The sequence below is a fragment of the Eptesicus fuscus genome, chromosome 4, assembly GCF_027574615.1.
Source record: "Eptesicus fuscus isolate TK198812 chromosome 4, DD_ASM_mEF_20220401, whole genome shotgun sequence".
Classification (NCBI taxonomy): domain Eukaryota; kingdom Metazoa; phylum Chordata; class Mammalia; order Chiroptera; family Vespertilionidae; genus Eptesicus; species Eptesicus fuscus.
The window spans coordinates 8223600-8236818 of NC_072476.1; positions in this window are offsets into that span (position 1 = coordinate 8223600).

The following is a 13219-nucleotide window of genomic DNA, read 5'->3' on the forward strand; positions in this document are numbered from 1 at the left end:
GTTGGCTGTTGTCATTTTCTAAAATCGACACTCTAAGGGAAAAGAGGTCAGTGCCCCTGACTAAATAGTCAGGTATTGCATGTTTTAAAAATCCTTGTGGTACACAGGTTGAAAATCACTGCCTCAGATGATAAAGCCCAAGAGGATAGGAACTCTTGCAGCCTAAATAATCTCTGATGTTCTAAAACACATGTGGCACAGTAAATATTTAATGAGTGAAAAATATATTTATCTGTAATTCAGACATTTTTGTAGGCACACTATATGTTCTCCCCCAATTTGTTTCTTTTCGTTTTCCAAATTATGGCAGATAGGGAAAATCTAACATTTTATTGAGTTCTAATATCAAACATTGTGAGGAATATGTACACAAATACATATGCATATACATATGCCATATTTTTCCATGCATAAGATGCTCCCATGTATAAGATGCCACCCACTTTTCCAACCCAAAATTAAGAAATCAATATTTTAAACATAAAACAGAACACGTTTTTATTTAGTAATTACCGCAGGAAATGTTTACATACCAGTACTATGATACTATGCAGCATATCACTTTATTCAGCCTCTGTGTATCACTGCTCTCTTCTTCATTACTATTAGTTCCAGACATATCAATTTCTTCAACTTCTATTGTATTACTGCTGTCTTCTGAGTCACTGTCTATGTATGTGAGATAATCCTCATAAACTGGTGGCATTTTCTGAGCTAACTTTGTTCGTGTTCTCATGGCTAACCCTTCTCTCATAAAATTGAAGTACCATTTGCCTTTCCTGTAAAATCAACAATGTTCATTTTGCTTTAAGACATTCTTCCCTGACATTGAATAAGGTTGGTTGACACACATAAATCACTCCGGTGCTGCTCCATAATCCAGGTCTTAAGCCTCTGCTCCAAGTTTGTCCATTTTGCTGGTTTTCCTCTTAAGGCCTTTTCCTTTTTTGGCATCTTGAGGAGTTGTTCTTCCTGTTTTCTCCACTGTCTGATCCTACTCAGTGAGAGGAGGTCCAAATTGTCTCTCTGCAGCTCTATTTCCATGCTCTTTTGCATAGCTGATTACATTCCATTTTAATTTTGCAGAGTAAGACAATCGCTTACCGATATTTATCTTTTTTTTTTTTTTGACATCTTTATTGGCTTAGAATATTCTGGCCACTGTTGCTTCTCTGCACTCTCCACCTCCACTTCCAATTACGGCATCAGCTGACGTCAGTAACAATAAGGCTCGTGATTGGAGGAAGCCTATTTGACAAGGTGTGGGCAGCTATGCTCCCACGCAGCTCCTTCCTCAGCTGACTTCCGTGTATTTTCAGTCTAATGATTTTAGAAAAAAAATAGCATCTTATACACAAAAAAATACCATACAGAATTATAGACACAGTGTCTTGTCACAGCCCCTCTGCTAAGGGCTGGACCTCTGTGGACGCAGGAATCATAAAAAGACATGAGTAGCCGCAGGCATATAAGAGACTTTATTGCAGACAAAGTAGCCATTGCTAACACAGAAGCTATCAGACAAAGCAGTTCTTCAAAGTAGTCCCACAAAGTAGCCGCACACTGGCTGGTCAGCAACACATTCTCATACCAACTCAGACAAAAGAGGTCTCTTGCCAAACAGTGACATTAGTTACAGAAGATAATGGTGCACCTGCGCAGTGCGTACAAGTACAACTGCTGCCATTGCCTTTGCACAAACATGTAGCAAATTAGCCTTAAACACCAGGCGTAGTCTAGTCACGGACCCACTCACAGATACAAACGTAGTAATAAACATCACTATAGTAATTCATGGTGAGACATATCAATATCAACATGGATATAGATATACATACAGCTATCGATGTAGTTATAGGTATAGATATGATAAAGCTACAGATAGTGACTGCAGCTGTTGGCATAATTATAGATATAGATATTGACAGCTATAAAGACAGTTATACATGAAGATAGAGATGGACATGTAAGTATAGATATCTCCATGTTTAGCCTTTTTAACATACTAATGCAGGTGATGGACACTGTGGTGTCTGCTCAGCAACGTATCCCTGTTCCTTCTCATTAGACGCTAATTCTGTGCTGAGTCTATACTCACATGCTTCACACAGGATGTCATCCACTCACTACTCCAGGTGTTTTAATATTTCCATATTTTAGAGGGAGGTTAAGAAAATTGCCCAAAGCTGTGTAGGTGAGGAGTGAGGGGCTGGCATTGGAACCTGTGTCTCTTGGCTCCTAAGGACACGCTCTCAGCTCCCACAGTCCTCCCAGCTTGGTGCTTGCGGTGCTTGGCCCTCTCCCATGATGAAGATTAAATCAGAATTTCAAACACATTTACAGGATAAGGTAATGCCAACCTCAGTTCTTTGTTTGATTAAAGAGAGGTGTATTGGATAGCTATGTCTGCTGTTACAAAGAACCACAGCCTGAGGGGCTTAAACCTCGGGAATTTACTTCTCACAGCTCAGGAGGCAAGAAGTCTGAGATCAAGGTGTCAACAGGGGGTCTCTTCTTGGGCTTAGCTCTGGGCTTGAAGTTGTCCGTCTTCATGTTCATACCACATTCTCCCTCTATGTGTCTGAGTCCCGATCTCTTCTTATAAGGATGTCAGTTATATTGGATTAGGGTCCATCTAGTGACTTCATTTTAACTTAATTACCTTTTTAAAGATTCTTCCCTCAGCCCTGGCTGGTGTGCTCAGTGGTTAGAGTATTAGAGAGAGTGCCTGTACATTCTTCGGTAACAAACACACACACACACACACACATATGAGAAAGGGATTGTGGGCAGCTGAGTCTGGATTAAAAAATCGAAAGGAATGTTTGCTCAACCCTGGACCAATGAACTTTGGACAGCGGCTGGGATCATCTAAGAATATATCAGCTTCCATGAGAACGGCACAGTTGGGCTCGGCAGGAAGAGAGGTGTCAGAGCCAGTCTAGCATGGAGAACAGGACTTTCAAATGGTGAGTTTCCCACAAAGAGGATGGTCCCAAGGCTGCCAACCTGAGCTTAACTCCCAGGGGGTGAGAGAGAAGGAAAAGACACTCAAGAAGGTTTACCAACCTCATCTAGTAGCTATAATCCCTCCCCATCCTTCTCTGCCTGTGGTTCCTGAGCAGGGAAGAGAAATCCTAAATCCTAAGTCACTAAGTTGTACCTCCAAATACTGGTCAGCTGAAACCAAACTCCAGCCATGAACCAGAAATGTGCCTCGTCTTGTGGAGGAAAGTCCTGCTCCACGACTGACCTATTAGCCATCCCTTCCCGAAGCAGGTGGTGACTGAGAGGTCCGTGCCTGCTTCCTGAGGACTGCTCCGCCATGCAGTGGCTGATGAGGCTCCGGGTCCTTTGGGGCACCCACAAATCCTGCCACGCCTTCCAGCCTGCCCCTTGGCACTTGCGCTCCCAGTCTGTATCAGCAACTGGCGCCCCGCGATGGAATGACCATGATACACCTGAGAAATTTAACTTTGCAAGTGATGTCCTGGACTACTGGACTCAAATGGAGAAGGTGAGGAGGCGCCTGTGATGGGGGGTGGGAATAGGTGTGATCTCTCTGGCTTATCTTGTTCCTCATAGGCTGAGGCACAGACCCGATAAAGCGTCTGCCTCAACTTACCAGTGTCGTGGGAAAAATTTATGTTCTGGGGTTCAGTTCTCAATTCTCATTCTGGCCACTTCCGCACTTCTCTGAGCCTCGGTGGTTTTATCTGCGAAATGGGGACAATCTCCCTTAAGAAACATGACAGCAGGTAAAAGTATCTGGTACAGTCAGATAATAGTGACCAAATGCAAAGTTCTAACTACAAGGTCAGCAACTTGATGTTCATCTGAATTCTGACCTTCCACTGATGGGACTGTGAGCCTCACTGGAATTCATCTCATCAAACTTGGGCTCAACTTCAGGCTGCACAGAGGGAAGGGACAGGCCCCCTGCTGGTGCACCTGCGCACCTGACAGGTAGAGCTCAGTCAGCTGTCCTCCTGTGAGGAGAGGAAGGCCAGCTGCAGGCCTGGCTACCAAAGACGACTGGGGTGTGGCATTGGGGTCTGTCCAGAGAAACCAGTCCCTCAGCCTCTAGAGTTTACAGGTCTCTTCAGAAGACACCAAGTGCTGGAAACCGAAAGGGGAGCAGTGATGTGTACCCCAGGGGATGGGGTGGACAATGGGTGGTGTTCCAGCTACTAAGTCCCAGCTGATGATGATCACAGTGTGAAAAGTTACCCAACATTATCTTTGTAGAAAGAGAGAATTCACCGGCAATGCAGTCAGAGAGTTGATGGAATTTTTAAGTTTCCCATGGATTTAACATATGCGTTCACGTGCTAGTGTTCAAGGTCTATATGCCTTTCATGGGGCTTCTTCCTCCTTTCTCTGAGTTTTCATAATAATTCCCAGGAAAATAGAGCCTTGGTTATGAAGAGCATTTTTTATATGCCATATCAAGAAATTTGCCTTTAATGCTCAAATTAGATGGACACTTTTATGATCCCCATTTCCCAGATGAGAAAACAGAGGTTCCAAGAGTTTTAAATAACCTATGGAAATTAATTACCTAAGTAGAGGAGCAGAATTTTGGTCCAGGTGTTCTAATTCTAAAATCCATTTTTTATTTTTATTTTATTTTTTAAAATTTTATTTTTTAAGTTATTACAAATAGTAGTACATATGTCTCTCTTTTTTTCCCACTGACCTCCCCTCGGCCTCCCCTACCTCCTGGCACTTGCTCTCGTTCCTCTCCCCCCCGCCCCCAGTGTCTTGAGTCTATTGGTTGTGCTTATATGCATGCATACAAGTCCTTCGGTTGATCTCCTATCCCGCCCAACCCTCCCCTACTTCCCCCTGTAGTTTTACAGTCTGTTCAATGATTCTTTGCCTCTGTCTATTTTTGTTCAACAGTTTGTAATGTTCTTTATTATCCATAAATGAGTGAGATCATGTGGTATTTATCTTTCACTGACTGGCTTATTTCACTTATCATAATGCTCTCCAGATCCATCCATGCTGTTGCAAATGGTAAGAATTCCTTCATTTTTATGGCAGCACAGTATTCCATTGTGTAGATGTACCACAGTTTTCTAATCCATTCATCTGCTGATGGGCACTTAGGCTGTTTCGAAATCTTAGCAATTGTAATTGTGCTGCTATGAACATAAGGGTGCATACATCCTTTCTGATTGGTGTTTCTGATTTCTTGGGATATATTCCTAGAAGTGGTATTACTGGGTCAAATAGCAATTCCATTTTTTAACTTTTTGAGGAAACGCCATGCTGTTTTCCACAGTGGCTGCACCAGTCGGCATTCCCACCAGCAGTGAAGGAGGGTTCCTTTTTCTCCGCATATCCTCCAGCACTTGTCATTTCTTGATTTCTTCATGATAGCCGTTCTGACAGGTGTGAGATGGTACCTCATTGTCGTTTGATTTGCATCTCTCAGATGATTAGTGACTTTGAGCATGCTTTCATATGTCTCTTGGCTTTCTGAATGTCCTCTTACGAAAGTGTCTATTTAGGTCCTTTGGCCATTTTTTGATTAGATTGTTTATCTTCCTTTTGTTAATTGGATGAGTTCCCTATAAGTGTTGGAGATTACACCCTTATCAGATATAACATTGGCAAATATGTTCTCCCATGCAGTGGGCTTTCTTGTTGTTTTGTTGATTGTTTCTTTTGTTGTGCAGAAGCTTTTTATTTTGATGTAGTCCCATTTGTTTATTTTCTCTTTAGTTTCCATCGCCCAAGGAGCTGTATCGGTAAAGATATTGCTACCACATATGTCTGCTATTTTGTTGCCTATGGCTTCTTCTAAGATTTTTATGGTTTCCCGTCTTACATTTAAGTCCTTTATCCATTTGGAGTTTATTTTTGTGAATGGTGTAAGTTGGTGGTCTAGTTTCATTTTTTTTGCAAGTATCTGTCCAGTTTTTACAACACCGTTTATTGAAAAGACGGTCTTGTCTCCATTGTATGCTCTTGCCTCCTTTGTCAAATATTAATTGAGCATACTGGCTTGTGTTGATTTCTGGGTTCTCTGTTTTGTTCCACTGGTCTATGTGTCTGTTCTTGTGCTAGTACCAGGCAGTTTTGAGAACAGTGGCTTTGTAATATAGCTTGATATCTGGTATTGTGATCCCTCCTACTTTGTTCTTCTTTCTCAAGATTGCTGCAGCTATTTGGGGTCTTTTTTTAAAATTTAATTCCAAATGAATTTTGGTGAGTTTGTTCTAAGTCTTTGAAGTATGCCATTGGTTTTTTAATAGGGATTGCGTTGAATTCATAGATTGCTTTGGGTAGTATGGACATTTTAATGATGTTAATTCTACCAATCCATGAACATATTATATTCTTCCATTTGTTCATGTCTTCCTCTATCTCTATTTTCAGCATCCTGAAATTTTTTGAGTATAGGTCCTTTGTCTCCTTGGTTAAGTTGTTTCCTAGGTATCTTATTTTTTTTTGATGCAATGGTAAATGGGATTGCTTTTTAAATTTCTCTTTCTGTGAGTTCATTATTGGTGTATAGAAAAGCCATAGACTTCTGGGTGTTAATTTTGTGTCCTGCTACATTGCCGAATTCATTTGTTAAGTCTAGTAGTTTTTTGATGGAGTCTTTTGGCTTTTCTATTACAATATCATGCCATCTGTGAATAAGGACAGTTTTATTTCTTCTTTTCCAATTTGGATGCCTTTTATTTCTTCTTCTTGTTTGATTGCTATGGCTAGCACTTCCAGTACTATGTCAAACAGGAGAGGTGAGAGTGGGCATCCCTGTCTTGTTCCTGTTTTTAGGGGAAATGGTTTTAGTTTTTGTCCATTGAGAATGATGTTGGCTGTCGGTTTGTCATATATGGCTTTTATTATGTGTGGTATGATCCCTCGATTCCCACTTTGCTGAGAGTTTTTATCAAGAAATGGTGTTGGATTTTGTCAAATGTTTTTTCTGCATCAATGGATATGATTATGTGATTTTTATCTCTCAGTTTGTTTATGTGGTATATCACATTTATTGATTTGCAGATGTTGTACCATCCTTGCATCCCCGGGATAAATCCCACTTGTTCATGGTGTATGATCTTTCTAATGTAATGCTGTATTCTATTTGCTAGAATTTTGATGAGGATTTTGGCATCTATATTCATGAGGGATATTGGCCTGTAATTCTCTTTCATTGTGTCATCTTTATCTGGTTTTGGTATTAGGATGATGCTGGCTTCATAGAATGAGCTTGGAAGTGCTCCTTCCTCTTGAATATTTTTTGAATAGTATGAGGAAGATAGGTTTTATTTCTTTTTTGAATGTTTGATAAAACTCCCCTGTGAAGCCAGCTGGTCCAGGGCTTTTGTTTGTTGGAAGTTTTTTTTTTTATTATTACTGCTTCAATTTCCTCCATAGTTATCAGCTTATTCTGATTTTTTTATTCCTCCTGGTTGAGTTTTGGAAGGTTGTATTTTTTTAGGAATATGTCCATTTCTTCTAGGTTGACCAATTTGTTGGAGTAGAGTTACTCATAGTATTTATTTTTATTTTTTTATAATTCTTTGTATTTCTGTGGGGTCTGTTGTTATTTCACCTCTTTCATTTCTGATTTTGTTTATTTGGGTCCTCTATCTGCTTCTTGGTGAGCCTGGCTAGAGGTTCATCAATTTTGTTTATCTTTTCAAAGAACCAACTCTTGGTTTTATTGATCTTTTGTATTGTTTGTTTTTTGTGTGTCTTTCTGTCATTTCTTTCCACTCTGATCTTTATTATTTCCTTCCTTCTGATCACATTGGGCTTTTCCTGTTGCTCTCTTTTTAATTCTTCAAGTTGCAGAGTTAGATATTTTATTACCAGGTTTTTTTGTTTGTTTGTTTTTTGTTTTTTGTTTTTAGGTAGGCCTGTAATGCTATGAACTTTCCTCTCATGACTGCTTTCACTGTGTCCAAAAGATCTTGGATTGTTTTGTTTTCATTGTTCTTTGTATCCAGAATGTGTTTTATTTCTTCTTTGATCTCTTTGGTAACCCACTCATTGTTTAATAGTGTGCTATTCAGCCTCCAAGTTTTTGAATTTTTGTGATTGTTTTTACTGTGATTGATTTCTAATTTTATGCAATTGTGATCTGAGAAGATGCTTGATATGATTTCAATCCTCTTGAATTTGGAGAGACTTTGCCTGTGTTCCAATATTTGACCTATCTTTGAAAATGTCCCATGTATGCTTGAGAAGAATGTATATTCTGTAGTTTTTGGGTGGAATGATCTAAAGATGTCAATTAAGTCAATCTGATCTAGTGAATTGTTTAAGATTGATGTTTCTCTGCTAATTTTTTGTTTAGAGGATTTATCCAGTGATGTCAATGGGGTTTTAAAGTTTCCTACTATGATTATGCTGCTGTCATTCTCTCCCCTGATATCTTCCAGAAGTTGTTTTATGTATTTGGGTGCTCCAACATTGGGTGCATAAATGTTTACCACAGTTATATCCTCTTGTTGTATCTATCCCTTTAGAATCATGAAGTGGCCTTTATTGTCTCTTGTTATGATCTTCATTTTGACGTCAATTTTGTCAGATATAAGTATTGCTACCCAGCTTTTTTTTTTCATTTCCATTCCCCTGGTAGATATTCTTCCATCCCTTCACTTTCAGTCTGTGCGAGTCCCTTGTTCTGAGGTGGGTCTCCTGTAGACAGCATATATATGGGTCATGGTTTTTAATCCATTCACTCACTCGATGTCTTTTGATTAGAGCATTTAATCCATTTATGTTTAATGTTATTATTGATAGTTACCTGTTTGTAGCCATTTCTGTACTTTATGCCTGTATTTCTTTCTCCCCTTTCTATTTCTTTTTTTTTTTTTTACAGCATTCCCTTTAGCATTTCTTGCATTGCTAGCTTGGTAGTGATATACTCCCTTAGCCTTTTTTTTTTTTTTTGTCACATGGCTCCTTATTTCCCCTTCAATTTTGAATGATAGTCTTGCTGGATAGAGTATTCTTAGATTCAGTCCTTTGCTTTGCATCTGTATACCTCCTTCCATTCCCTTCTAGTTTGATGTGTTTCTATTGAGAAATCATTTGATAATCTGATGGGGGATCCTTTGTAGGTAACTCTCTGTCTCTCTCTTGCAGCCTTTAGATTCTCTCTTTGTCATTAACATTTGCCATTGTAATTATGATGTGTCTTGGTATGGGTCTCTTGGGACTCATCTTGCTTGGGACTGTCTGTACTTGTGTAACTTTTTTCTTGCCCATATCCGGGAAGTTTTCTGTCATTATTTCTTCAAATAGATTTCCTAATCCTTGCTGCTCTTCTTGTCCTTCTGGCAGCCCTATTATACATATGTTACTTTGTTTCATGTTGTTTCAAAGCTCCTGGCTCTCCTCCTGCTTTTTAATTTTTTTCTCTAGTTGCTGTTCAGATTGAGCTTGTTTTTCTACCTTATCTTCTAACTCACTAATTCAGTCCTCTTCTTCTTCTAGTCTACTGTTGAAACCTTCCATGGTGTTTTTGATTGTAGCTATATTACTTTTGATTTCTTCCTGATTTTTGCATAGGTTGTTGACTTTCTCATCCATCCGGTGTATGAACTGTGTGACCATTACTCTGAATTCTTTTTCTGTTATGTTGCATGCTTCAGTTTCACTAATTTCCTTTTTTGGTGACTCCTCATTTTCTTTCCTCTGAGGATGTGTCGCCTCCCCATTCTGACTATCACCAGAAGGTTCAAACGTCGAATTGCATGGGTCTGGGCCTTGTGCAGTGGGAGCTTCGCACCACCTGAGTGTCACTGAAGAGGTCCAACACCAAGACATGTGGCTGCCATGGGTTGGTGGGAGCCATGCTTGCCCAGGATCAGAGTCACCAACACTCAGTGTGGCCTCGGGGGTGCACCTAGAATCAGGGACCCCACCTGCGCAGCACTGAAACAGAGACCCCTCTGGCATGTGCAAAAAATCAAAGTCCCCTAGAGCATGCCAGGAGTCAGAGTTCCCCTGTGCCCGCACCAAAAATCGAGTATCAGAGTCTCTGTTGCTTGGTGCGACCTCGTGCTGAGAATCAGGGTCCCTGTGTGTGCATGTGCCAAGAATTGGAGTCACTGGCTCTTAGTGTAAATGCACTGGGAATCAGGGATCCCAGGTGCACTCTATGAGAAACAGAGTCAAGTCACTGTTGCTCAGTGCTGCCTCTCGCCCAGAAAATCAGGGTCCCGGTCAATTTGGGGGACCTTTTGCATAGTAGCACTGTGTTGGCAGGAGGTCCACTCCTGCGCTGCGGAAAACAGAATTCCGTGTGTGCTTGCCCAATATCGAAGTCAGGTGGCACTGCCACCCTGTGTGGGTGAGGGGTTTGGTTGCCCGATTGCATTGTGGGGAACAGATTCCCAGTGTCCACGCACTTCCAGGCTCAAATTCCTATAGGTGCGCTCAGGCTGAGGGGCAGGTCTAGCATTTCCTATGGCACTGCCATGCGAGCCTACAGGGAGGGGGATGGGCTCTGTGACTCACAGAAATCTGAGGCTGGGATGTCTGGATTCTTGGTGTCTGTGGTTGCAGGTCTCTGTCCCCAGTGGGTGAAAGGTCCCAGTTTGTGTCTGAGACCAGACTGGGTGGTGCTGAGGCCAGGATCCTAGTCTCAAGCAGCTCTGTTTTTCAAGATGGCGTGGTCTCTGTACCCGCGCTGGACACCACCGGAGTGTCCACGGTGGCAGCGGGGCTCTGCCATGTAAGACAACCCAGTTTGGCAACATCTTGGAAGACCTGCAGGATCTAACTCTCCCTAGCTCACACACACACACACACACACACACACATGCACACACTCCTCTATCACTCCCTCACTCTCTCACACTCTCTCCCTCCCTATCTTCCTGCCGGTTGCCATCTTCAGAATCCTCCAAAATCCATTTATTAACCTGTTCCCATGATTAGATGATGCCAAAACATCTCTTGACTTGATGAAGACCTTTTGGACCGTGAGATGGGCTTGAAAGGGAGGAGGTAGAGAGGAGTGAAGGAGCCATCACTTTATTCTCTCATTTATCTTCATAAAATTCTTATTCATCAGTTCATGCATCCACCCAGGGTGATAACCACCAAGTAAATAGGGTTCCCCCATGAAATACCTGTTCCTGTTGGGTTTTATATCATTGTTATCAGTCACTGTCAAGTCACCCATATCTCCCAATGACCTCCAAACACCCTCATTCCATTATTTTTCATTCTCACAACACTTCTGATCTGTTTCACTTTTCTAATTGCCTTAACCATGATCAGTGTCTTTCTAGTGATGTGGGATGTCTGACACATAGAAGTTTTTCAACAAACATTTGTGGCTTAAATTAATTTTGAAACCTGCCTTACAATCTGCAGATCTTGGTGCTGCTTCTATTTAAGACTGTGCAGAGGGCACGCAACTGGGGTCTACTCTGCTCCCTGAACCTCCCTTAAAACAAAACTTTCTTAAGTTAGAAATCCAACATTTTTATGTGTCCTCTTCTTTTTATTTTAAATAATAGAGGTCCAGTGCACAAAATTTGTGTGCTGGTAGGGTTCCTTGTGGCTGCTTCTGCCAGCCGGGGACTCCCTCCTTTCACACGACTGGCCCCACTTCCTGGTCGAACTCCTGGACGAACTCCCAGTTGAGGGGACAATTTGCATACTACGCTTTTAGTATATAATATGTTTTTATTGATTTCAGAGAGGAAGGGAGAGGTAAAGAGAGATAGAAACATCAATGATGAGGGAGAATCATTGATCATCTGCTTCCTGCACACCCCAAACTGTAACCTGGACATGTGTCCTGACTGGAAATCGAACCATGACCTCCTGGTTCATAGGTTGATTCTCAACCACTGAGCCACATGGGCTGAGCTAAGTGTCCTCTTGTGAGTGTGTGTGTGTGTGTGTGTGTGTGTGTGTGTGTGTGTGTGTTGGCAAAGAATTCATTATAAAACAAAAGGAAGTGCTTCATGGCACTGGCCGGGTAAGTCAGTTGGTGAGAGTGTTGTCCTGGCCTGCCAATGTTGTGGGTTTGATCCCTGGTCAGGTCACATACAAGAATCAACCAATGAATGCACAAATAAGGGAAACAACAAAGTTGATGTTTCTCTCTCTCTCTCTCTCTCTCTCTCTCTTCTCTCTCTCTCTCTCTCTCTTTTCCTCTCTCTAAACCAATCAATAAATAAACTTCTTAAAATATTGAAGCTAGCCTTTTCTACAAGCAATTAACTCATATGTGTGGGAGTTTTGTTTGTTTTATTGTGACTTGGATGCCTTTATTCATTTATTTATTTTTTAATCCTCACCCAAAGATTAAATTAATTTTTTAGAGAAAGGGGAAGGATGGAAAAGGTGGAGGGGGGTGGAGAGAGAGAGAGAGAGAGAGAGAGAGAGAGAGAGAGAGAGAGAGAGAAACATGGATGTGAGAGAGACACTTTGGTTGCTGGCATCCTGCAGGTACCCTGACAGGAGCCAGGTATGAACCTGCAATCGAGTTATGTGCCCTTGGCTAGGAATCGAACTTGCCACCCTTTGGTCTGAGGGCCAATGCTCTAATCACTGAGGAAAACCAGCCAGAGCTTTATTTATTCAATAATTTTTAAAATATTTCAATTACAATTTACATACAATGTTATATTCATCCTATCTAATAAAGAGGGAATTTGCAAATTGTCCATCATGCCATCACAAAGATGGTGGCACCCATAGCCACAAGATGGCAGCGCCCAGTCCCCTCAGCCCCGCTGGAGTCCCCCAGTTCTTTCAGCCTCACCACTGAGAGCGGACAATGGGGCATGGGGGCTTTGTCCCCGCAGTGGCAGTGAAGCAGCCAAGCCCCGCAGAGAGCAAAGAACCATGGGGAGTGGGCCTAAGCTATCAGTAAGACATCCCCTGACGGCTCCTGGATTGGAGAGGGTGCAGGTCGGACTGAGGGACCCCTCCCCCATACATGAATTTCATGCAATGAGCCTCTAGTAAGTTAAATAAATGTCTAATCATTAGTTGATACACCTGAAACTGAGCTCTAGACTATTTCTATCACCCCAAAAGCTTTCTTTTGTGCTTTCTCAGCCAATCCCCTCCAACCCTCACTATGGGCCCCAGGCAACCACTGACCTGCTCTTGCACCCTTTTGTGTCTGGTTTCTTTTACTCAGCTAATGTTTTGTGGATTGGTTGTTTGTGTTTTTTTTTTTTTTTCTTCTATTTCTTCTTTTGTTAGTCCTCACCAG